Here is a 23,559-nt window from a genome sequence, read left to right as displayed (position 1 = left end):
CCTGGAATGTTCTTCCCCAAGGAGGCCTTCCCGGATCTCCATGTTTCACATGGGCCTCCCTGGGCCCTCTCTTTGCCGTCATTGTTCTTGTCCCTGTATGCAGCTCTCCATTTGTCCTGCGATCACCCCTTTATGCCCCTCTTCCCCACTGGCCTATAAGGTCCATAAAGACCTGGACCATCGCCGTGTTGCTGTGTCCTCGGCTCCCAGCCCACGCCCTGGCACATAGCTCAATCTGTATTTGTTAAAGTCAGGGGACAAAAAATGGGGGAGGTTGACAGTGGGCTCATGCTCTTTGCTGAGCCTTAGTTTTGTCCTCTGTGAAATGGGGATGACAATCATCCCTACCTATTCCGCTTGCTTGTGTGAGGTGGTTTTCTGGTGCTCGTACCAAGTGCTGTGTGTGGTGCGAGGCACGTATCGCAAGTGCAGGGCAAAAGGCATAAGCGCCGGGATGATTTTTCGTCCGCAGGGGGCTGGTCCGGATTCCCTCAATTGCCTAGCTTGATGGGGGAGTGAAGAACAGTAACACTGACCATGCGCACGGCACTGACCGTGCGCTGGGCACTTGCGCTATTAATGTGCTTCCATCACCCCCACCCTCTGTTTCTGGAGCTCTGTTCTGCAGGTGAGGGAAGGGCAGTTCAGGGTGGGAACAGCTGAGCAGGGCCCACACGAGCAGGTGGCAGGCGTAGCATTCACGGACGTGCAGGTGGTCTGGCTCCAGTCTTTGCCGGGACACTGAGCTCCCCTTCTGTGACTTGTTTTCCACCTCGCTCTGCAGAAATGTTCCTTTTCTCCTTTCACATTGCCTGTGTCCAGGCTTAGTCAGGCCAAGCTGATGGGGCAGATGGAGCATGGGAGTGGGGCCTGCCGTAGGAGCGGGGCCGAGCAAGGCAGGACCCTCATAAGGAGACCCACCCACGCATCCACCCCTGTCCCGTGCCTGGTTCTGACCTTGTAAAGGTGACCCGACGGATGACACAGAGAGGCCAGTGCCATTTAAAGAAAAATTTCATCTTCCTCATGGTTCCCCTAGACACGAGAAGCAGGGGTTCCCAGGGGAGAAACAGCACGTTCGGGTCAGGAAACAGAAGGCGGAAGGGAGGGGGAAGTATCTGCCGGAGTCTTATTGGGGTTTCCGTAGGAAAGGCAAGGCAGGGCAGAGTGAAGGGCTTGGGACTGGCTGGTCTGAATAACGCCAGGGGGCTTTGGCTCTAGGGGTGGTCCCTAGCCATCCGGTGTCTGGCCTGATGTGACTTAGAGCAGGGGAGATACTGGCTTACGTGTGAGCTAGATATGGTGGGAGCTGAGGGGGGGGGGGTATAGTCTAGGCATCCATCGGTTGGTTTGTATATGAGAGGCGTACCATGGCCGACCCTTTGCTGTAGGTAAGAATTGGCTAGGCCTGGGGGTACCCCCCGCCCCAGTGCCGGAGCCTCAAGAATACAGAAAATAAGAAAAGATATATGTTAATATCATTGACCCTGTGATGCCTGGATGCCAGCTAGAGAAAGACAAAATCTAAGAAAACACAGTGAGAACAACCCCCTTCTTTGCTCATGTGTGGGCACTCAGCATGACTGCTGGGGAGTCCTGGAAGGATGTGGAGCCAGCCCGGGACCCCTAAAGTATGGAGGTGCGCAGTGGTGATACGTATATGTATCTTGTCATCAGAAATGCCACCTCTTTTCTGACTAGAGTGTCAGGAGCACAGGCCAGCCGTGGCTGTGTGTCTCTGTGGGCCATGCGCAGTGACGGTCTACTGTGTGTCAGGCTCTGGGCTAGGCACTGGAGCCATAATGGTGAGCACGGAGGCCCATCCTCTGACCTCCCGAAGTTTGTAGTTTAGTGGAAGAGACGGAGGTTAATTGGAGTGTGCAGGGGGTGACCTGGACCGGTCTGGGCACCACGGAAGCCTCCTTGGAGAAGGGGCACCGTAGCTGAGTTTGGAAGGGTATTTTGAGAATGTTTGGGGTGGACCAGAAGAAGGGGAGAACAAGATTTACCAACCACAAAAGGCATTTTTCTCCCAGCATTGAAGGACCTATAAACATCTCTGTGCCAAGAACTGGGACCGACACCTCCTTTGGGGGGGGTTCACATCTGGCCTCTTGTAAGGTTGGATTGCTCGGTGGGGTGTCCTTTGCCTCATGGAGTATCGAAGTTTGAGCGATACTGAGTTTCAGGGGAAAAAGCAGGGAGTGTCACTATACCCGTTCATCCTCCGGGCACCCTCAGCCCGTATTAGTCACTGGAGTAAGGTCCTGAACAGATACAAATGGAGTGAACATGGGCTGGATCGCAAATCAGGTGTAGGATTGACAAGTTACATATCCCTTCCTCCTTTTTCCCAACAGTAGGACCATCAGGAAAACAACCTTGCAGCTGGAGATACACCCCTATGGAGGTGTCTCCTGGCTGGGAAAGTAAATGTCATTGGATCCCCTTGGAGCTCCATCAGTTGGGCCACCTTCCAAGATGGTAGGTGGTGGTTGGCTGGGAGAACCCAAATATGAGTGGAATTCCCATCAGAGTTGGAAAGCACGTTGATGATTTAAATTCTCCAGAGCCTCTTTGCCTTCTCCCTTCTCTGCTCTGCTCAAGAAGTGCTCATCTCAAAGAGAGTCTCCTTCCCCCACTCCATTCCTTGGAATTTGTAAGATTGGAATTTGGTTGTCATGGCATTTAATCTGTTTACATGGGTTTTATTCTGATCTCTACACCATGGGCAACGTGGTTGAATCCAGGCAAGGTTAAGCCTGGAGTTCTGGAATCCTGGTGTGTGTGTGTGTGTGTGTGTGTGTGTGTGTGTGTGTGTGTGTGTGTGTACGTACATGTGCGTGTGTGCATGTGCAGACCATCTTACGTGGATGAGTATTATGTCATGCCCACCTCCACACTTGCATACCTCTAGGGGTGCTATTCATGTATTTTCCATGTGAATAATTCCCTTAGATTTGGGCTGAACTGTAGCCTGGAGAACATAAACTCCACCTCATCAGGATATAGACCTTCAACTGCAGGATCTGTGGATGACTTGGGGGGGTGGGGGGTGGATTTGGGGGCCCAGAGAAGCCATCTTGCATGTATTCTTCACACACGCCCTTTAAGCCAAGTTGGTGTGAGATTAACAGGCCCTGGGTGCCTGCCCATCGCAGGCATGATCTCTTGCTGTAGAGGACGATCGGGTTTCCCCTGCTGCATCTCCGAAGAAGTCTGGATGGACTTTCTTTAAACGTAATGGGCCAGTAGAAAGAAAACATCCTTTCCACCTTCGGCCACCTTGCCCCCTCCTGTTGAGAGCGGGGCAGAGTGTCAGCGGTGGATTTCATGATTTCACAGCTGGTCTACCTGTGCCCATCACAGTCAGGAAGATGGGCCTCCCGCTCATCGGACAGAGGCCTTCAGCATGAGGCTTTTCTTCTTGGATGGTTTCTGGAGCCCCTGACTCCGCTTGGAAGCCAGGCAGGCATTCGGTCATCCTCACAGGACAGAGCTGAAGTGGGATGTGTCATGATTGTGCTCTTTGACCCAGAACTATCAGAGATCCGAGGTCTCGGAAAGGTCACCCTCTTGAGCCGTGACCCCCCAAACTCAGAGCCAGCCCAAGGAGTGTTTTCGGCTGCTCCTAGAAGTGATTTTCCTCAGTTCAGTGTCACAAGGCCTCATGGCCAAAAGACTTCTTCAAAAACTAATAAACTTCCTTTCATCGAGCGAAATGACAGGGATGCCTTATAAGCAATTTTTGGTGGCAGGACATTTTTAGCAGCCCACGGTGAAGCTGCGAGTTCCTCGGAGAGTGAGACAATATAATTCAATTTGGATATAATATAATTAATTAATTGGGGAGCAAATTGCATTAAAGAGATAGCTCTTGGCTTTCATGGCGCTCTATCAGGAAACTAGGCCCACGAAGGGGGTTCTCATGTTGTTATTCCAGCTTTTATTATCCACATCAACAACGGCAACTATAACTAATACTTTTACACACATTTATGTCCTGGGCACTGTGTCGAATACTTGGCCCACGGGAGCTTGTGCAAGCTTCATGACCAGGCTGTGACGTACGCGCTGTTTTGATTCCTTTCCACAGCGCAGGTTGGCTAAATTGCTCCAAATCCTCCAGGCCCTAAGGGTTGGGTTGCCCTAAGGGCTCAGTACCTCAAAGACCCTGCGGGTCACCTGGTCACATTCGGAGTTCCTTCTGAGTCTGCTGTCTGTCCCCAGTACCCTCCTTACACGTGCCCTTCAACTATCAATGCTTCAGAAAGTGGAGTACATTCGGCAGGTATTCTCTCTCGACGTGTGACCATCCCGTCTTGTCTCCTTGCACGAAGAGCTAGGAAGGTTCACTGTGGTTCAAAGCCAAGAGCACACACATCGTTGCTAATTTGCCTGTGCATGAGGGGCTTGAGGGACAGTCAGGATACAGGGGGGGACCCAAGCTGCCAGACCTTTTGAATTCTTTGGTCTGACATTTGTGTTTCAATGTCGCCTTTGTCTTTAAGCTGCGGGCCTCTCTCAGATCCCTTTCTTATTTTCTGCTTTCCAGTAAACTTCAAAATAGAATTAAATTGCAAGTTGGAAATAGACCTGTTACTCTTTCTAGCTCTGAAGGGGCAGGTTGGGACACACTTGGTTAGCTTCCTGCTCTTTCTGTTCACTTTTAGAAGATGGTTCAGAAGAATGTCTTTGTAATTTCCATCTTTTTTTCCCCTTGACTGAGGCTTTCTCTGGTTTTGATATGTGTCATTATGGGCAGATCCTTTGGCCCAGTTTCTAGAACGCAATTTGGGTCCTCGGTGCTGTCTAAATCTGGCCTCTGAACTCAGAACAAGCCTCAAAATGTCACATGGGGGCCTCCTGATGTCCCTTCCCCCCAAAATCTAACATCGCTTATCCTTCCAGAAGCTAAAAACGTATCAGCCAAGGATATTGTGGTCCCCTCCAGTGGGTTTTGAATACACCGGAGGAATGTTTCCAGCGTGAGGCTGAAAATCGGGTACGTGGTGGGAAATTCCTGGCTGAGCTATTGTAAGCATCCAGGTACAAAACTCAGGACTGCACATGAACCCCAAGGAAGTTGAGCTTGCTTCTAGAAGAGCAGTGCTGTGACGTCCCGGAGGCTCTGGCTCCAAAAACTTCACGAGGCTGTGTAATAAGTTCGTATATACCATGGAACACTTACCAAGTGCACATTGCTGGGCCCAATAGGGGCTTTAAGAAGCAAGCTCCCATTCGTTTCCTACACAGAAATCTGCATGATTTCCGTTGTACTGGTCAGGTAACGGAGGCTCTGAGAGGCTGGGTAGCTTGCTTAGGCTGGCACGGCCTGCGGGAGTAGAGCCTGGATTTAAATGCAGACCTGCCTGATTTCCCAAGGCCGTGCCCCACGCCACACTCCATATGGGGCCTGTTTGAGCCGGAGCCCCGCAGACGGGTGGTGAGCAGGCAAAGGAATGAATGAATAGGCCAAGGGGCTCCAGTCAAAAGAGTGACTTTTGAAAGACTCTATGACCCTCACAGGAAGAGACACTCTGTGCTCTATTGTTGATTTTCCGTTGCATCCCCACACCCGGCCCAGGGCCTAGCATGTTCTAAGCATACCAGACAATGTTTTAGTGAACACTGAATGCCTTCAGGGAAGAAAGGGCCACTCCTTTTGTTTTCTTTTGAATTAACCATATAGCTGTTCAGCGTGGTCTTTGACCTAAAAGGTCTTGTGGTCCCTTTTGACCCCCAGCTTCCAAAGGCTGTCGGAGAAGGTTGGAGAGAATGCAGCTTCTCTTCTTCCCCAGGGCCTCCTTCACCCCACGTGTCTCCCCTTCTGTTTCCAGATGAGCAAATGACTCACTGGCTCCCTGCAGCTTTCTCAAACCTGCTTTTTGTCTTCTCCTCTCTCTTTCCTAATCTCCTGGGCAGAACTCTTGGCTGCAAGTGATGGAAACCAACTCCGTCTAGTTCAGGCTCCCAGGGGGAGTCTGGTGGCTCCCAGAAGCCTAGGAGAGACCTCACTGATGCACTCAGAGGGAACATGGTATGGTGCAGGTCACACAGCTATTAATTGGGGGAGGGCTGGGGAGAGCACGTCAGTTTGAGAACAAGCTGCATGAGGGTGGAGCCTGTGATAGTCTCCACTGTGTGTGCTTGAAACAGTCACACCAGCACATGGTAGGTGCTCAGTGAATACTTGTCAATCGAATGAATATGTGAATCGGTGAGGCCTTCGTCTCCATTCCTCTTCCCCATGGTTGGGAGGTAGCCGAGACAGGAAGGCGGTATGGAAGGGCGGTTTCCCTGTCCCCTCTGCCGGCTCACCCTCATCGTACCTCAGGGGCCACCGCAGGTGACAGAGAGCCTGCCTGCCTTCGTCTCAGCCTGGGTGTCTCCACGTGCACCAAGGCCCCACCACACACAGACCCAGCTCTTGCATCGGGCTGTCTTGGCTGACCACAGCAAGCCGTGGCCCCCCAAGGAAGATGCCAGAAGCGGGCTTTCCTGCCAGGGCTTCTCCAGTGCCATCCCCGTGAATTCCAACTCCCTGGGGCTCCCAGAGGCGAGAACAAGGGCCAGCTGTCATGGAGCCCCCCCGTCTTTGGGTGGGGCGTGTGTTGAATGGAAAGTCAGCCGCTCAGGCCTCGTGGCTTGGCCTCTGTGAGCAGGGATGTTTCATAAAAGTCACTTTTCAGGGCCCTCTTCCTCCACCGGGCCTTGGCATCCACACCAGCTCTCTAGAACTGAGCGGGCCTTGTGTCCGTTGGGAAGAAAGACGTGAAAATGAGTTCTGGAATGGACTCGGGGCTGCGATTCCAGGAGAAACAGAGCACTGCGTTGTGCCGCAGCCTGTGGCAGAGCCGACAAGTGGTGCATTCATTCCCAGGCCGGAGTTGCCTCCCTCGGTGGCATCAGCCCCCCACTCCGCACGGCCGCGGATCGTCGGCAATGTCCGCTGCCGAGAGAGGTGGCTTGGGGTGTGGAGCCATTTGTTTAGCCAGGGTAACTCTAAGTATGGATTTTTCTCATCTGAGCTACCCCTCCAGAGAGCTCCGTGCTTGTACTTGCCTTGTATTGTGTGTGCCTGGTGCCCCCTGGAGGTGTGTGGAGCAGGGGCCCTTGATGGAGACGGGGCTACGTGTAGTCATTGTGGCATATTTGTGTCATCTCTGTAATCTGTGCCACTTCTGTCCATGTGTGTAGGCCCACGTCTCGTGTGCGTGGACACAACTCTGGTTATGGTTGGTGTGTACATTGCTGTGTGCATGAGTGTGTTCCTGAGAGACACAGGCTGCCTGGATTAAAATCGTGACCGTGTGACCTTGACAGAGCAAGTAAGCCTCAGTTTTCTCACCTGTATAATGGGGCTGATGACTGTGCCCACTTCACAGGCTAATTAGGAGGGTACATGAGGCGACTCCTGGCCCCAAGTAAGTGGTTGAGAGATGCCAGTCCCTGCCGCGATTACTGTTTTGACTGTGCACACGTGCCTGTGTGTGTGTGTGTGAGCTTCCGTGTGCCTCACTTCATGTTGTCAGCTGTGACAGGAATTGTGTCCGCTTCTTCTCTTGCTTTCTGAGCAAAGATCCAGTGCCTTGAGGTCTGAAATGGAAAGTGAGAGCACCAGAGACTCTTTTGGTCTCACTGGGGTTGCTCAGCCTGTTCTGTCCCACGTGGGCAGGGGAGGGTTGTCCTTCCCTCTTGGTGCCCTGTATCCCCCTGTGCTCATTCATGCTTCCCACCCTCCACTTGAGCTCCCCTACACACACACACACACACACACACACACACACACAATCTCTCTGACACCACTGCAGTTTCCCAAGAGGCCCTTAAAAAATTCTCCAGTCTGAACTGCAGACTCTCTTTGTCCTTAACCCACACAGCGGATGCTCCTTACCCAGCCCATGGCTCCTAAGGGCGAGCCAGCGTCTCAGGCTGGGCTTGAGCTGTGAGAGGCCGAGTCTCAATAGAGACCTTGCGTCTGACACAGAGGTGAGGGTGAGAATTCCTGGGTGGGCATCTGGGAACGTGATGAGGGCAGAGTGGTGAGAGGAGGCGCCCTGGGGACGAGGCTGAGGTCCAGATCCTCGCTTCGCCACTGACTGTGTGACCTTAGGCATGTCCTTTGCACTTTTTGAGCGTCACGTTTCTCACCCGGCAGATGGCCGTAGCTGCATCCGAGGTTGGATATGAGGATTAGAGCAGGTTATCCCCGTAAAGCCCTCCTAACGATGCCTGGCCTACAGTGCTAGATGTTGTTGACTCGTTGGCCTGTCGTCTGTAACTGGTCCATCTTTGTTCACCGTATTCATAAGCGAGGCCCTTCCTCTCGGAGCTATGCTGGTGGCCATTCTGCACCAATCTTGCACGTAGTAGGCCCTCATTAAGTGTGTTGTGATGTATTGCATTACTCACTAAAAAATAAGGTATAGTGGAAAAGACACCAAAGTATTAGAATAAGACAAGCCCGATACCGGAAGAGCTTAGCGATGGAGAATCTTCCCTTCCACAGAGGTCTTTGCCATCCCAGGGGAGAGACAGTTAATTTACAAGGAATTGCATTCACAAGTCTAGCTGTCCTTTTTTGTGCAGTTTCTTTTGTATTTCCCTGTGTTCACCATCTTTTGAAAACTTCACCCATGACCCAGCTTTCTAACCCAAGACTGTTTTCACGCCTTCATCGTCTCTTCCAGCTTACAACATCCATTGTTTCTCACTGTCTTTTTCATACCCGCTTAATACCATTTTGTAAACATCATTAAGGCATTTTGAGGCCTCCGTAGTAATCATTCGAATTAGTGCATAATTTTCCACTGAGTTGGTGTATTTTGGTGAATGCTATGGTTCCCCTCGTGTCCAATGTTTAGATACTTTTGTTGGTATTCTAAATAAATAATGTTGTAAATATCTTTGAACCTACGGCTTTTTTTCCTCTGATTAGCTCCGTACTAAATTTTCAAGGATGACAAAACTGGCTGACAAACATTCCACAAATGCCAGGTGCCCCTAAATGTTGTAGGGGTTCATGTCAACCGTAGCCGCTGACCCTTTGCCGAACAGGTAAGCCAGACATTCTCCCAAGTGCTTAGCGTGGGTTCTTACATTTTATCTCCTCTGCTTCTTGAGATGGAGATGTTATGTTATTATTCCCGTTTTACAGATGCAGAAATTGAGGCAAAAGAGGAGTTAAATGACCCGCCCAGGAACAGAGGGAGGGATGTTAAAGGAAGTCACCCATTCCCTCGGTCTTAGAATGTTACACGTAATTACATCACCAAGCTCAAAGTTGTCCTGGCCAGTTCTTGGGGAAAATCATAACCATTCCCACCATGTAAGCTTAGAAATGCTAAATATGGATCTGTAAGTATATCTCCACATATAAATTTAGGCAGTAATTGAACTTGCAGGAAGTCCCTTCTGACTTTTCATGAAGGCTGCCCCCGCCCTGGGCTGTACTGCTCCCAGCAACTGCCAGGCAGAGTGGGGGGGTGGTTTGAGCAGCTGATCCGAAGCCCTCTCCCCTGCTTCCTTGTGCCTCTTCCTCTGCGATGTTCCCCCACTCCCAAGGGCCCGGTGTCCCCATACACGGTCTCCCTTCCAGTGTTCCCAGCGTTCCCCAAAAGAGGTTGAGTTGCTCTCTGGAATTCATTCCAGAGAGAGTTGCACTTAATCAAGGACTGATGTCCAAGAATTGACTCGGAAGAATATATGGTAGAAGTGAGAGAGATTGACTAAGAGCGAGGACTGGATCATGGCATCCCCTGCTTCTTGCTGCGTTTGGAATAAAATCCCAGCACTTCACCTCGCGTCTTCTGACTCTCGCCACTGTTCAGCGTCACAGCCATCTACTCGTTCCCCGCCGTCTCTCCAGTTAGGCCCCTACTGGATCACTCTCCGTCTGCATTCCCAAGCTCTGTCCCTCTTGGCACTTACCGCTGGTGGCTCTGCACGAGCCCTCTTCCCTCTGCCAGGGTTGGGTTTGGCCTCCTCCTTCGTGTCTCAGATCGAGTCCCACTGGCTGTCCTTCGTCTCTTGACTCCACACCTTGTTTCCTTCACGTGTAGCTCTTACTGCAAGCTGGCTGTAGAGATAGGGTGCCTGCTTGCTTGGTTGATTGCGTGTCTCCCCTACGAGACTGTAACTCGAGGAGGGCAGAAGGCAGCGTATCTGTGTCATTCAGCGAGGCACCTCGCACCTAACGTGGCCCCGGCACGGCCCATGCTCCATGTCACCCTAACACCCGTCCTTCCAATTTGGCTGTGGACTGGGAAGGCTGTGGGAGCCGGGGGCGTTTGAGACTGCGGTCTCCTTGTTGCAGAATGACTGTGAATCCCAGCAAGGACCAGTCAACTCTATGGCAGCCATTGGGAAAACTTACTGGCTGGTTCCTTAGTGCTTGTATGTAAAGCACAGGGGTTGTGTTTTTTCCTTCTCAGAGAAGCATTTGCTTTATCTCTGACAGTGTGTATTTTATTGGAGACGAGCAGGAGGATGTTGACCTGAGATGTGAGCACATAGTTTCCAGAGAGACTCTGTCAATGGCTTAAAATTAATAAAGGCTCAGTAGGGCATGGGGGGGGGGCGGTGGGAAGGGAGGGGAGACAGGGAACTGCTGCCATTTTGCTATGGGGACAACACTGCATTTCTTTCGGAGGTAGGTTAAGGGGATGAAAATCTGAATTGGCATATCTATAAAAACGTTATTACTTCAGCTGGAGGATAATTTGTGGAGAAAATGCCATTATTTTCCCAATCTAGAGCCCTTGGAGTGTGTGGCCAGGGCGTGATGCCAGCCGCTGCTCTTGCGTGTAGATGCTGAGAAGTCACCGAGTGGGAGAATGAACTTCAGGTTAAAGCCCGTGTGTTCTCAAATAAATTGAGTTTTCTCTTTTGCACGGTGTAATGAAAAGGGAGAAGGGCTTCCCCTCCTGCTTTCAGTGCTGGGTGCCTGCAGCTGCTCACGCCCCTCCCTCAAATCCCGGGAGCAGCATCAGAACCTCTGGAGACTCTCGTTCTGCTTAGAAAGACAGAGGGGAACCCAGGTCTTTAGTCCTCGTAGGGAGGAGACTCAAAAAGGGTTTCGAGACTCCCAGCACCTTGAAGAGATTGTCTGTTATGGGCTGAATTGTGTCCCCAAGCATGCATATGTCCAAGTCCCAATTCTCTTACCTTGGAATGTGACCTTATTTAGAAAGAGGGTCATTGCCAGTGTCATTAGCACAGGTGAGGTCATGCTGGGGTAAGGAAGGCTCCTAATCCAGTATGACCAGTGTCTTTATAAAAAGGGGAAATTTGGATACAGGCATCCGTATCGGGTGGGTGCCACATGAAGGAAAGGGCAGATATTGGGGTGAGGCTTTTTACAGACCAAGGAATGCCAAAGACTGCCAGGAAACCAGCAGACGCTAGGACAGTGGCATGGAACAGACTTTCCCCGCCAGCCTCTCAAGGGACCAACCCCTGCCAACACCTGGATCTCAGACTTGTAGCTTCCAGAGACAGTAATTGTCCAGGGTGTAAGTCACACTGTCTGTGGAACTTGTTATATAAGAAATGAATACATCATCCAAAAGCCTCAGTTGATCCACCATCCACCGCCCACCCTGGATAAAGACCCACTCCTGTCCCCTCGAATCTGTGTCTCCACCCCCATGCCTTGAGTGGGCCCTTAAGTCGACCTGTGACTGCCCTTTGCACTTGCCAGAAACACAGTCTGCCTTGGGTTGTCCTAGAATGGAAAGCCTCCCCATGAGATCGCGAACCTCAGAAAGGGAACTGGGCCTCTCTCTGTGACCTGACTCCAGCAGATGCTTAATCAGTTCTTGTTTGTTCATTAGATTTGTGGATTCTGACCTCACAGACCTGTCCATTTCTTTCCTTATTTTTCCAGAGTTTTTACTCTTGCCTCATGAGTCCTTTGGTGAACATCTGCTTTTTAATCTTTATGCGTCCTGTGCGGGTCCAAGATCTCTTGTATTCTGTGATAAAGCCTCATGTGTGTGAAAGAGCTCAGCAAAATACAAAGTGCTCTAGAAAAATCGTAGTGATGGCTGATTCTTTTGTTTGAATGCCTGAGACGACAGGGAACTAGAGATAGAATCCCTGGTTCCTGTCCAGCATTATCGTTTCCCAGCTAGGCGTCTTTAGGGAAGTCACTTAACCTCTCTGAACTTCAGTTGTCCCATCTGTAAGGTGGCAGTGATTGGCCTGTCTACCTCATGGGTTAGTAGGGTACCAGAGGATCTGTGAGAGAGGCCTTTGCCAGCAATAGAGCAGAGGCCAGAGACACGGGATCCATATAAAACAGGAGAAGGATGTGGGTATGGTGGGGATCATCATGAGCTAGAGAGTAAGCACCCCATCCAAAGAGGGTTCGGTGGGAGAGTGGGTCCATGGGATTCTAGATATTCAGAATTTCTAATGGAAGCCAAAAAGGCAGATTATCATGATGGGTCTTCCAGTGTTGTCTCCGGTGTTTTTAAGCACCACGAAGGCCATACAAAATGGGATTATGGACTGTTTCTGGCCCCATGAGCCGCCATTTGGTGGCTTCTGCTATAGAATTTGATATAGGTAGTGGTTGGTGGCTTCCTTTCTGTTACCCAAACCTGCTGGTCTAAGGTTCCTCTTCCAGAACTCTGTGAAAAGCAAGAATTAATACTGGCCAAGGAAAAGTTAGCTTGTCACATTCTCTAGGAATCCTTCCCTGACCTCATCCCCACCCATTTGGATTAGGTCAGAGGTTAGCAAACCTCCTCTTAAAGGACCAGATAGTAGATGTTTTAGACATTGAGGGCCATTTGATCTCCTTGCCAGCTACTCACCTGTGTTTCTGCCATGCCAGAGCAGCTAGAGGTAATATGTAAGTGATGGGTGTGGCTGAGTTCCAGTAAAACTTTACTTACAAAAACAAGCCACCAGTCTGGATTTGACTGTTGTAGTTTACTGACCCCTTGAGCTAGACGCCTCTTTTATATGCTATCCTAACATCCAGAACTTAGTTCCTTACAAGTAGTCTACTCGTACAACTAAGAATAAAAACATTAATCAAGCACTTAACTGTGTGCCGGGAGCTATTCTAAGCTCTTCGTTTGTATTTACTCAATTCTCACAGCAAGTTTATATGGAAGGTCCTGCTGCTGTCCCCATTTCACAGGTAAGGGGATCGAGTCTCCGAGAGGTTGAGCAACTTGCCTAAGGTCACCCAGCTGATAAAGGCTGAGCTGAGCTTTCAGACAGCCAGGAAAGTAAACTCTGCTTCTCCAGCTCACCCAGACGACCTGGTTTGTCTTTGGTGCCCAAGGATCAGCTCAGTGGAGGTGCTCAGGAATCACTGAGTGAGTGACAGGCAGTTTCGGGCTTCGTAGACCTGTCCAGGAGCAGGATAAAAATACCGATCTGCAGCCATTTCCGGATGGACTGTGATAGGCCGTCTGCTGCCGGGATGTGCCACCAGACTGATCCTGTTTCTCTTGCGCCAAGAATCTGGCAGCTGACCCCTGGGGGCTGGATGCTCTGGTTTGGGCTTGTCTGGGGCCAGTGTGAAAATCTGGTCCTCTTAGTGGGCCTGAAATCTGAGAGACCCCTGCCAATACCAGTCTCTCCGCCCCAGCGCCATGTGAACCGTCACAGCCTCCCGCTGCTGAGGGACTCGAGCGGAGTCTCCCATTCAACCAGAAACAGAGAGAGTGACATCGAGGACACACTGGGTCTGGGTCCCTCCTAGAAGGGTCTCTGAAGGATTCCATTGCAATATGGGAAATTGATTCCTATGTGAAAAGCCCTTCAGAGATTTCTGTATATTTCAAGGAGTCCCTGGTGGGAATCCTCTGTCCTCAGAATGGTCCGGTTAGTTCCCTGCTTGAGAAGCTTGGCATCCGTTTACCTGGGGTGCCTGTGTCCTTCTGTACTTCTGTCAGCAGAACTTGACATGTCATAATGAGTAGTAATGATGACGGGGATTATCCTGGGACCTTGCTGTGTGCCTGGTGCTTTCTGTGCACGGTCTCATTTGACCCTTCTGACTCCTCTGTGGGTTAGGTGCTGACCTTTTGCCTACATGTAAACTGAGGCACAGAGAAGTTCAAGAGGGTGCCAAAAGGTACACTGCTAGTACGTGGCACTGCTAGGACTTGAACTTAGACAGCCCAGCTCTGGGGCTGGGGCTCTTCATGCTGCTCCCTCTGGGGCTGGGGTCCTGCCCGCTGCTCCCTCTGTGCCTGGCCTCACGTGCTTCCAGAAATGGTGTCTTCCTCCGTGCTCAGACAACGGAGGCTCTGGAGCATTGCACATGCGAGCCAAGGTCACGCCAGAGGTCGGTGAGGATGGAGTTACTGCCTCATTCCTCCAGAGCAGTTCTCCCAGACACTTGGCCTCCCTTTTGGAATGATTTTTACCCCTGGCGTGCTGGGTGGCGTGGGCCACACTGGCGGCCCCCAGCACTGTGGCCACCAGCCACTGTGGCTACTGGAGCCCTTGAAATAAACACGGCCAGCAGGATGAGAAACAGAATTTTTTATTTTACTTAATTTTAATTCATTTTAATTTAAAACTGGGTACAGTTATTGGAAAGCTTTAAACTTTTGGAACAAGTTGGGCCTGAGAATTTATTTTTTCATTTGGTATTTTTATGAATTCTAAATACAGAACATGTATTTCTGGTGAAGACTCAGAGTCTAAATTGAGATGTGCTGTACTGTACAAGACACACCACACCCTCCAAATTCACCTGTTCCCTTAATGTGCCTCAGACATGCCTCCTTCTTACGGTCATTCATTCATTCAACACATATTTCTTGAGCACCAGCTATGGGCAGATACTGGTGTGCATGCTGAGTACAAGATACAGTGATCAAAGAGACCAAAAAAAAAGAAATATTGATGTGAAATTAAAGCAGGATGATGTGACGGAGAGAAGGGTGCTTGTCAGAGGGGCTTCTGAGGAGGGGACATTTGACCTGTGACTGGAATGACCAGAGAAGCCGTGTGAAGACCTGGAGAAAAAGCATTCCAGGCAGAGGGAAAAGGCTTTGAGGCATGAGAGAGAATGGAATGTTCTAGAAACAGAAGACTATCAGTCCTAGAGGAAGTGGCAAAGGGGGGAGTAAGATGAGCTCGAGAAACAGACAGGAGTAAGATCCTGGAGGATTTTTCCCATCCAGAGTGAGAAGTTTAGATTTTGTTCCCAGTGACATGGGAGTGTTTAAGAATTGCTATTTTGTGTGTTATGTGGGTGGTGATTTATTTATTACTATTATTTTTTAAGTAGGCTCCACACCCAGTGTGGAGCCCAGTGTGGAGCCCAATGCGGGGCTTGAACTAAAGACCCTGAGATCAAGACCTGAGCTGAGATCAAGAGCCAGACGCTTAACCGACCGAGCCACCCAGGAGCTCCTGGGTATGATTTTTTAAAGGTCCCTCCGGCTGCTGGGTGGACACGGGAGGGAGCACGAGGAGTGTGAGGACTCGGACTAGCATGGCAGGGGTCCGGTTTGGAAGTGGTTGGTGCTGGACACATTTCGGTGGCAGGTTCTGTTGGACTTGGCCGTGAATTGGAGGTAGGTCGGCTGTGGGCCATGAAGAGAGGAATCTAGAGTGACTCTTGAATTTTTGGCTTAAGTTGTAGGGTGGGTGGTTCTCCCATCGACTTAGGTACCTCCACATTGCTTCCAGGCCAGCAGTATTGTTTTAATTTCCTTCCTCCTGTGTCTACGAGCGCCTTTTGGCAGCTGACAAATGTATATATAGCCACGGCCTCATTGGAGATGTCTGTTTTGAGTGGGGAAAGCGGAACTTGTTCTTTCATTCTGGTTCAGGGCCCTATTTTCTTTGTAAATTGCTCCCCCCCCCCTCGCCCCAGTCTGTTCCTGCTGATGGAAGTGACGTTTGGATTAAGAATAGATCTCTTAAACCTGGGGCTGACTTCCCTGGCGTTTTTCCCTCTGCGGGGAGATGCTAAAGATGCTGGAGAAGTGGGGGGTGAAGTGATTATTTAATTGTGTGCAAATGAGAAGTGGCGAAGACGGCAGACAAAGGGCACGGCCAGAATTCTGTAAGAGCAACACCTGACATGATTCCATTTCCTGACTTTAGGCTCCAAATGAATTTCTACTTGACTAAAAATACCTCAAGAGCTAGGTGGCAGCTTAAAAAGCTGCCGGTAAATTTAAAACAGGCTTGCATGCCACTGATTATAGCGAGGATAAAAAGTTAGTAGAAAATCTTCCGCCACACATTTTCTTTAACTCCTGGTTCTCCATCCTATCCTTGTCCACCTTGATTCGTGGGGGGAGTTGGGATGGTGGGGCTTATATTTAGCTTCCTTTTTCTCTTTTAACTTGTCAATCAACGGCAGGGGCCAGGTTGAATGTACTTTAGGCTTAAGATCTGTCTGGCTTAAGAGAAGATGATGTGACAATGTCCTGGGGCTGCATAGAGAACACGTTCAATGGGAATCAGTAGCATCATGGGTCTAACTGGCTAAATAAAAATGCACTCCCAGGCTACATATTTACCTGCAACACAGTTCCAGAATGTTCTGTCTTCCAACTCTAATAGACAGTCGTCTAGGTTATCCTGGAAGTGAACAGTCATTAATGAAAATGAAAAACAGCTAGTGTCAAGTTTGCTTTAAACACTTTCTGTGCATTAGCACATTGAGTCCACAGGACAACCTTCTTGAACATTGGCGGTGTTGAATTTTACTTGAGCCCTGGGCTCCTAGAAAAGAGCCAAGAAAACCCCCACCCTTTTGTGTTCTGGAAAAACGCTTACTACAAAGGACCACCCTTCTCCATGTGACTCACTTATGATGCACAGATGCCCCCTTGTTTACCTGTGATGAGGCCAGACGCACACCCTCCAAATTCCCATTCTTTGCCTCAGAGATGACTCACTTCAAGGCTTGTTCCCACTGATCAGTTCGAACAAAAGGCTTGTTAACCAAACTTTGGTGATGCTTCTCTTGCTTCTGCCAGGTCTCTGCTTCCGCCCACCCTCTGCTGGAGCCAGCAGACAGCCCTTCCCGAGGACAGACTGGCTTCAGGGTGAACCATCCTCTCATCTCTTGGGTCCCCTGACCTTTCCATCCCACGTCCCCACAGTTCTTTCTGTCTTGTTTACTCCTCCCTAGAAAAGAAAACTCCTAACGTGTGAGATGCTTGCAGATCCCGTGGTGAGAGCGTGTTCCCGAAGGCAGGAGCCCTGTCCCTTAATGACAATAGTATTGTTCTCCCTTCTGCAAGGACCCTTTCAGATCGTCTCCTTACTGAGTCCAGATTTGTTTTCTCTTTGACCACGCCTGTTACGATGATCTCTGTTCTGCAAAGGAGGAGGTTGGGGCCCCGGGGATGTGGTCAGAGGCAGAACGGGAGCTCTGTTCTCTCTCAGCCCAGGTTGTTTGCCGACGCAGTTAGCTACTTACCATGGCTCTATTTATGAATTTGGGACTTTCTCTGACCTCCATCTGGTCCTCAGTATGCTTATTCTCTAGTTGGAGGCATAAGAGACTGAGTCCTGGTTTGGGTAGTATCTGCGTTTTAAATCTCTGGGAAGAAACTCCTGCAAGATCCCCATTTCATGTGCACCTGTGTACCTGTGCTAACAGAACCCTCCAGAGAAGGGAAATAGTGGGCTCACGCCACAAAAACAAGCAGGCGGGGTGTTGGCTCCCAGCTTTGGTGTCCGGGGAGGTCCTCGGCAGGGGGAATGGGTACCCTGGAATGATGTGTGGGTGGCAGGGCTCTCCCCGGGGGCTGTGGGGTGTGCTGTGTGGGGACGAGCAAGAGGGATGAGGGCAAGAGCAGCAGGGCGCCAGTGGTCCTGCCCACCAGTCTCCTAACTGCACCTTCTTCTTGGGGCAGTGGGGAGCCAGTGCAGGTCTTCAGGCAGGAGAATATCATGATGAAAATGATAATAATAATGATCGTGCTGATAATAGCCTGCTCCTCCGTGTTTTTATAGCTCCGCTCCCAAGGTGCCCTTCTCCAGAAAGCTGGGAGTGCTTCACAGATGTTACCTAATTAATCACCAGCGCTTCCCTGCCGAGGGAGATGGGGGTAGCTAATATCCCCATTTTTCAAGGGAGGAAAATGAGGCAGCGAGAAGCTCTCAGGTAGCCTGGTAAGGCAGCGCCGGCCCTGGGAGAGGGCCTGCAACAGGCTTCCTCCCTTCTGCCAAACCCACGGCCCACCTTTGGGGAGCAGAGTCCCCCAGAACAGACTGGCGTGTGCTCCGAGACATTCTGATGAGAGTAGCCCCGGCATTAAGAGAGGAACCTGGGCATTGGGGTGTGGGCTAACCACCAGGGGTTGGTTGAGGTCACACCTGGCTGTGGGCACACCCCAAACCCTTGGTATCCTCTTTCTCTGCCCTCACGGAAGTCTTTCTCAGGGCATTTAGCATCTTCTCTGTATCTGTTGAACTCTCTAGCTGATCTTTTGTGTCCTCCTTGAGGCAAGGAGTCTACCTTTTATAATCTAATCTCAGTGCCTGGTTCCCCTACTTGGGCTTGAATTTTTTGCCATCCACTCGCTCTGGGTGAGCCCTGTCCCCTCACCCAGCCTCTGACGATTAGATGAAATGATGCACATCCCATGCTCAAGCTGGTATGTGACAAGCAGTTACGGCATTTAGGAAGTTGCCAATGTTGTTATAGTAGGGGCTTAAAAACAAACAGGCTGGACTACTGCTCTAAACTGGCTTGCGGATGGAGGTGCACCTGCTTTAAAGCCATTGATGCCCGACCAAAATATTGGGCAGGAATAGGTTTCTTTGAAATGGGGTCGTTTCTCTTGTTGATTCCCATTACAATTTTAAGGAGAACATACTCACTTTTTAATTTCTGGCTGGGCCTAATCATGAAGTTCCTGGCCCCTCCACCATCAAGCACTTAGTAATCCATAAACAAGGCTTAAGCTGCTATTTAAAGCAACTCTGCTGTTAATCCTTTTGTCAGAGCAAATCCCTTCGGAATGTGAATAACCTCCCCCTGCCCCCCCACCTCCTCCCTTTTGCTCCCATTGTGTGGACTCTGGTTTTCCAGCTTGATTTCTTGTATAGTAGGCTCATCCAGGGATTGAAGGTCTGAGAGTCAGAGCTAGAGGAAGGATGGAATCCAGAGTGACTGGTCCAGAGCCCTCATTTAAAAAAGAAGGGAGAATGGGGATCTGGGGAGTGGGGGGCTTCATACATTTAGACAGTAGCAAAGCAGAGACAAAGCTTGTGTCTCCAAAAGTGTTTTTTATCTGTTACGTCAATGACCTTTTAAAAAATTGTCATATATGTATTTTAATATGGCGACTAATACAGTGTTTTCCCATAAATATATTAATATGAATAGTAATCATCTTGAACTTGCTTTGCCGCAGCCACAGTTCTAAGAAGCACTTGCTGTGAATTCACTTTCCATGTTTCAGCTCACTTACCCCTAACACATGGAGGTTGCACTCATGACTGTTTTTACAGGTGGGGAAACTGAGGAACAAAGAGGTGAACTCACTTTTCCAAGGTCACACAGCTAATAAGTGATGGTCAGCTTCAAAGCTCATCGATTACAAATGCCTCTCGATTGCCTAAATATCCTGCCAAAAAGGCATATATATTTTAAAGATTTTATTTGAGAGAGAGAGAGTGCGTGTGTGCACAAGCAGGGCAGAGGGGCAGAGGCAGAGGGAGAAGCAGACTCCCTGCTGAGCAGGGAGCTCAATGAGTTGGGGGCCTCGATCCCAGGACCCCGGGCTCGTGACCTGAGCTGAAGTCAGACGCTTAACCCACTGAGCCACCCAGGCACCCCTAAAGCTGATTTTTTAAATAGACCATTTCAGTAAACAGAGTTGGCTGGAGACAGTATTAAGTTGTACGGGTGCCGGAGACACAGGGTAAGAACCATGGAACTGTTGTGTACGCGTGGGCGGGCTGGAAACGGGACAGGGCACCGTAGATTATGTGAGGGATGCATTTAGCAGATTTCCAGTAGGGGCCTGCTTGGTGCCCAGCGCTGCCTGAGACGCCATTAACAGACAACTGTTGGGAAACAGACCAGATCAGGGAAGGGCCCTGCCTTCGTGCAGCATGCAATCCAGGGGAAGGGAGTGCGTGCGAGAACCAGTAAGGCACCACAGCTGTGGGAAGTGCTGGGGGAAAGCAGTGCGGTGTGGGCATGTGGGTGTGAGTGTGTGTTAAAGAGCGGGGGCCTGCCTTTACCAGGGTAATCGCTGTCACCTCGCACAAGAGGTGACGCATCGGAGGAAACACAGAAGTGACGTGAGCAGCTTCATCTCTGCATCTGGCTGTCTTTCCCCATCATTCCCTTTGCTCTGGGAGGGGATGCGGAGAACTTCCGGGACCAGGTCTTTCTGCAGCGCCTGCACCCCTCAAGGACCCTGCTCGAACCTGAAACCAGGGACGCCTCCAGGCCTGGTGCGAGGCACAGGATGGTACCTGCCCCCTCTGTCAGGTGTGGATGGATAGGCTGTGCCACGAGTGATTTATTTTTAGCTTTCTACGTGAGGGGACGGCAAAGGCACGGGTAGCTAATTATTAAACAGATCCATTGGTTCATCTGTGTCCTTATCTATTGGTGATGTCAAAGGGGAATCAGGTGGGTGTGGAGTACGGATTTTAACTCAAACTCAGAGCTGCTCCATGACCCTAGCTGACTGCTTTTGCTAAGTGAAACAGCTGGTGGGTACCTGTTTCGGCCAAATCCCTTCTCCTGGGGAAAGACGTGGGAAGTTAGATGCCTTCTGAGCAGGGCAGGTAGTGAACACAGGGGTGGTAGCCACATGGGACAGAGAGCACCCACACACCCTCAGAAGTGGACAGTTGCTTCTCAGCTCCAGCCAACTGGATGTGGAGACCTGGTGTCGCCAGATCTGCTTTTTCAAGGAGGGCCGAACATCCAGAATTGAACCCGCAGTCTCCCTGAACTTTAGATATTTGGCAACTATTTAAAAATGTTGAAAATGCATTGCAGGCTAAAACCAAAACATATCTGAGAGCCATATTCAGCTCCTGGGTGACTGCTTATTGGCCTCTTATCTGAGGACCCCTGACAACCAGGCCTGGCCAGCTGTGAGACCAAATGGGCATGGAATCTTCCAGAACTTGGTGGGAAGTAAAGAGGAGGACATTGGCAAATCACCTGTCAACCGGAGGTTGGTTTCTTCACTCTGTAAGACATTGGGCCCAGAGCCGGCCAGTCCTTGAAGTCTTCCCCAGACGAGCTCCGATGCCTAAGTCATTCATTTCGTGGCTTGCCAATGGTTGCAAGCATTTACTAAGGGCCCTGTCTGAGCCAGAGCCCCATACTAATAAGTGTTTTCCATACATTCTTAGCTCAGTTGACCCTCATGATAACCCTGCAGATAGAGACTAATGCTATCCTACCTTAGAGATGGGACCCGCAGAGCTCTGAGAGGTTAAGACCCTTTGCTTAGGGTCACACAGCTAGAACCTAGCTGAGCTGAGAAAGTCATCCTGGCCTGTTTCCAGGGCCTGAGACGTTGAAAGATACTCATGGCTCTCTTTTTGACTAAGGCAGTTCTTAATTTACCTCTTAAAATTCAAATGTTCCTTTTGTTTAAGCTGTTCATTTTATCTTTGCTATTCAAAGTCAACATTGGCTGTGCAGGGACCATATGTGAGGCACCCTCTTTGGCTCTGGGAGAACAGGGGTGGCTGAGACTCGGGTCCTGCCCATCACCAATCTTGAGGAAGATCAGTGCCAAGAAGGAGGTAGTCACAAGGTGCTTGTAGTTGGTGATGGTGGCGGTGGCAGGGAGCTAATCAACTTGTCTTTGAGAGATCAGGAAAGGTCTTGAAGAAAAAAATCTGAGTTGAGTCAGATTGGGCCAGGTGGGCCAGGAAGAGAAGGCATTCCTGCCGAAAGGAATGGCCTGAGCAGAAGCAAGGAGCAGCATCTCCTCTGTGTTTGCCTGGAGGGACTGTCCTGTAGAAGGATTGTCCCTCCCCCCCTGGGATATGCCATTGTTTTTCTCAGAACACCCAGCCCTTCTTCCACCAGCACATCTCTGCCCCCAGATGATTGGGAGTGAGCAGACAGATCTCAGAACCGGCAGTGAAGCATGCTTTTGTCTTGGGACCCAGGACTGTGTAGTGGTTTGGAATGTGTCCTCTGGAATTAGACCCCCCTGCCAGGTTTAGATCCTGGCTCTGCCCATGGCTATGACCTTGAGGAGGTCGCTTTACCTCTCTGAGCCTCAGTTTCCTTACCTAGGACATAGGCACGAGAGTAACTCCCTTCAGGGGGGTCTCCAGGAGGTAATGCACTAAAGCACCTTGCATAGGCCTTACCACTCAATCAGTGCACAGGTTGGGAACTGTTCTCACCGGGACCTGTGGGAGGGTGTGTCCACACAGCTCCCAGCATCCTGGCTGGATCCCAGTGCCTTCAGAGGCAGTCAGACTGGTCGGGCACAGAGCGTGGGGCTGCTGAGCATATCTTCCATGGGCTGTGCTGGCTGCGCTCTCCCCTGGCCCACCCCAGGTTCTGGGACGCCAGCCTTCCCCCTGGGCCTAGCCCTCATGGCCATGCTCTGCTGAGTACATGAGACTGTGAGGTCCCTTAGGTGCCTGCTGCCCAGCCCCGCCTCCGCTAGACCTGTATGGCTGTTTCCACCTACATGAGTGAAAATCAAGGTACGAATGTAGCCCCACAGTTGCACCAGCCACATTTCCACTGACCAGCAGCCACATGTGGCTAGTGGGCAGTGCAGATCCAGAACATTTGTACCATCACAGAAAATTCTTGGGGGCAGTCCTGCTTGAGACAGTCTCGCGGGCTTTAAAACCCCTCCTGAAGGGAGCCCTTGGAGGAGCTCTGGGCGTGCCTGTGAGCGGGGTGACAGTGCCTGCACACCCCAGAGGTGACAGTGTGCCCGGACCAGCATTTTTACCTGCCCCTTCCTAGGGACCTTGTGGTTGAAAGTGGCTCCTGGCACTCCATATCCAGCCTTAGGGAGGGTCTGGCACACAGTAGGTGCATAATAATATTTGGGGGAGGGGGCTTTCCCAGTCGGTAAGAGCATGAATTCTTTTTATTTTTTTTTTTAAAGATTTTATTTATTTGAGAGAGAGAGTGTGTATGAGTAGGAGGAGGGGCAGAGGGAGAAGCAGGGAGTCTGACTCGGACTGAATCCCAGGACCCCTGGATCATGACCTGAGCCAAAGGCAGATGCTTAACCAACTGAACCACCCAGGCGCCCCAAGAGCATGAATTCTGAAGTGACCTGGTCCAAATTCTGGAGAGATGGCCCCACTGTGCCTGTGTTTCCTCATCTCTTCAATGGAAAGAATACCGGTGAAGTCTTATAGGCTGGCTGTGGGGGTTTATGAGAGAAGGTTCACAGAGAACCAAGCATAGTGCCTGGTACTTTGCAAGAGCTCAGTAAATGGTAGCTATCCTCATTATTAATTGAGAAATAGATAAATTCCTAGAAGTCTTTGGTCTTCCTTCTGTAGTGTTTGCCTGGACTTAGAACCATAATTTCATAAACGGTCAGAGATGAAAGGTTAGAATTTTTCTAAGGCAACCCCTTA

The 23,559-nt window shown here is 50.4% G+C and overlaps 1 protein-coding gene across 1 annotated transcript in view; it reads left to right on the top strand.

Moving 5' to 3' along the window:
• Positions 1–23,559, top strand: part of XYLT1 (xylosyltransferase 1) — a 294,365-nt gene that overhangs the window by 47,577 nt on the left and 223,229 nt on the right.

The sequence above is a fragment of the Ursus americanus genome, chromosome 2, assembly GCF_024610735.1.
Source record: "Ursus americanus isolate L20-20 chromosome 2, mUrsAme1.1.p, whole genome shotgun sequence".
Taxonomy (NCBI): Eukaryota; Metazoa; Chordata; class Mammalia; order Carnivora; family Ursidae; genus Ursus; species Ursus americanus.
This window is presented reverse-complemented; position numbering and strand designations above follow the sequence as displayed.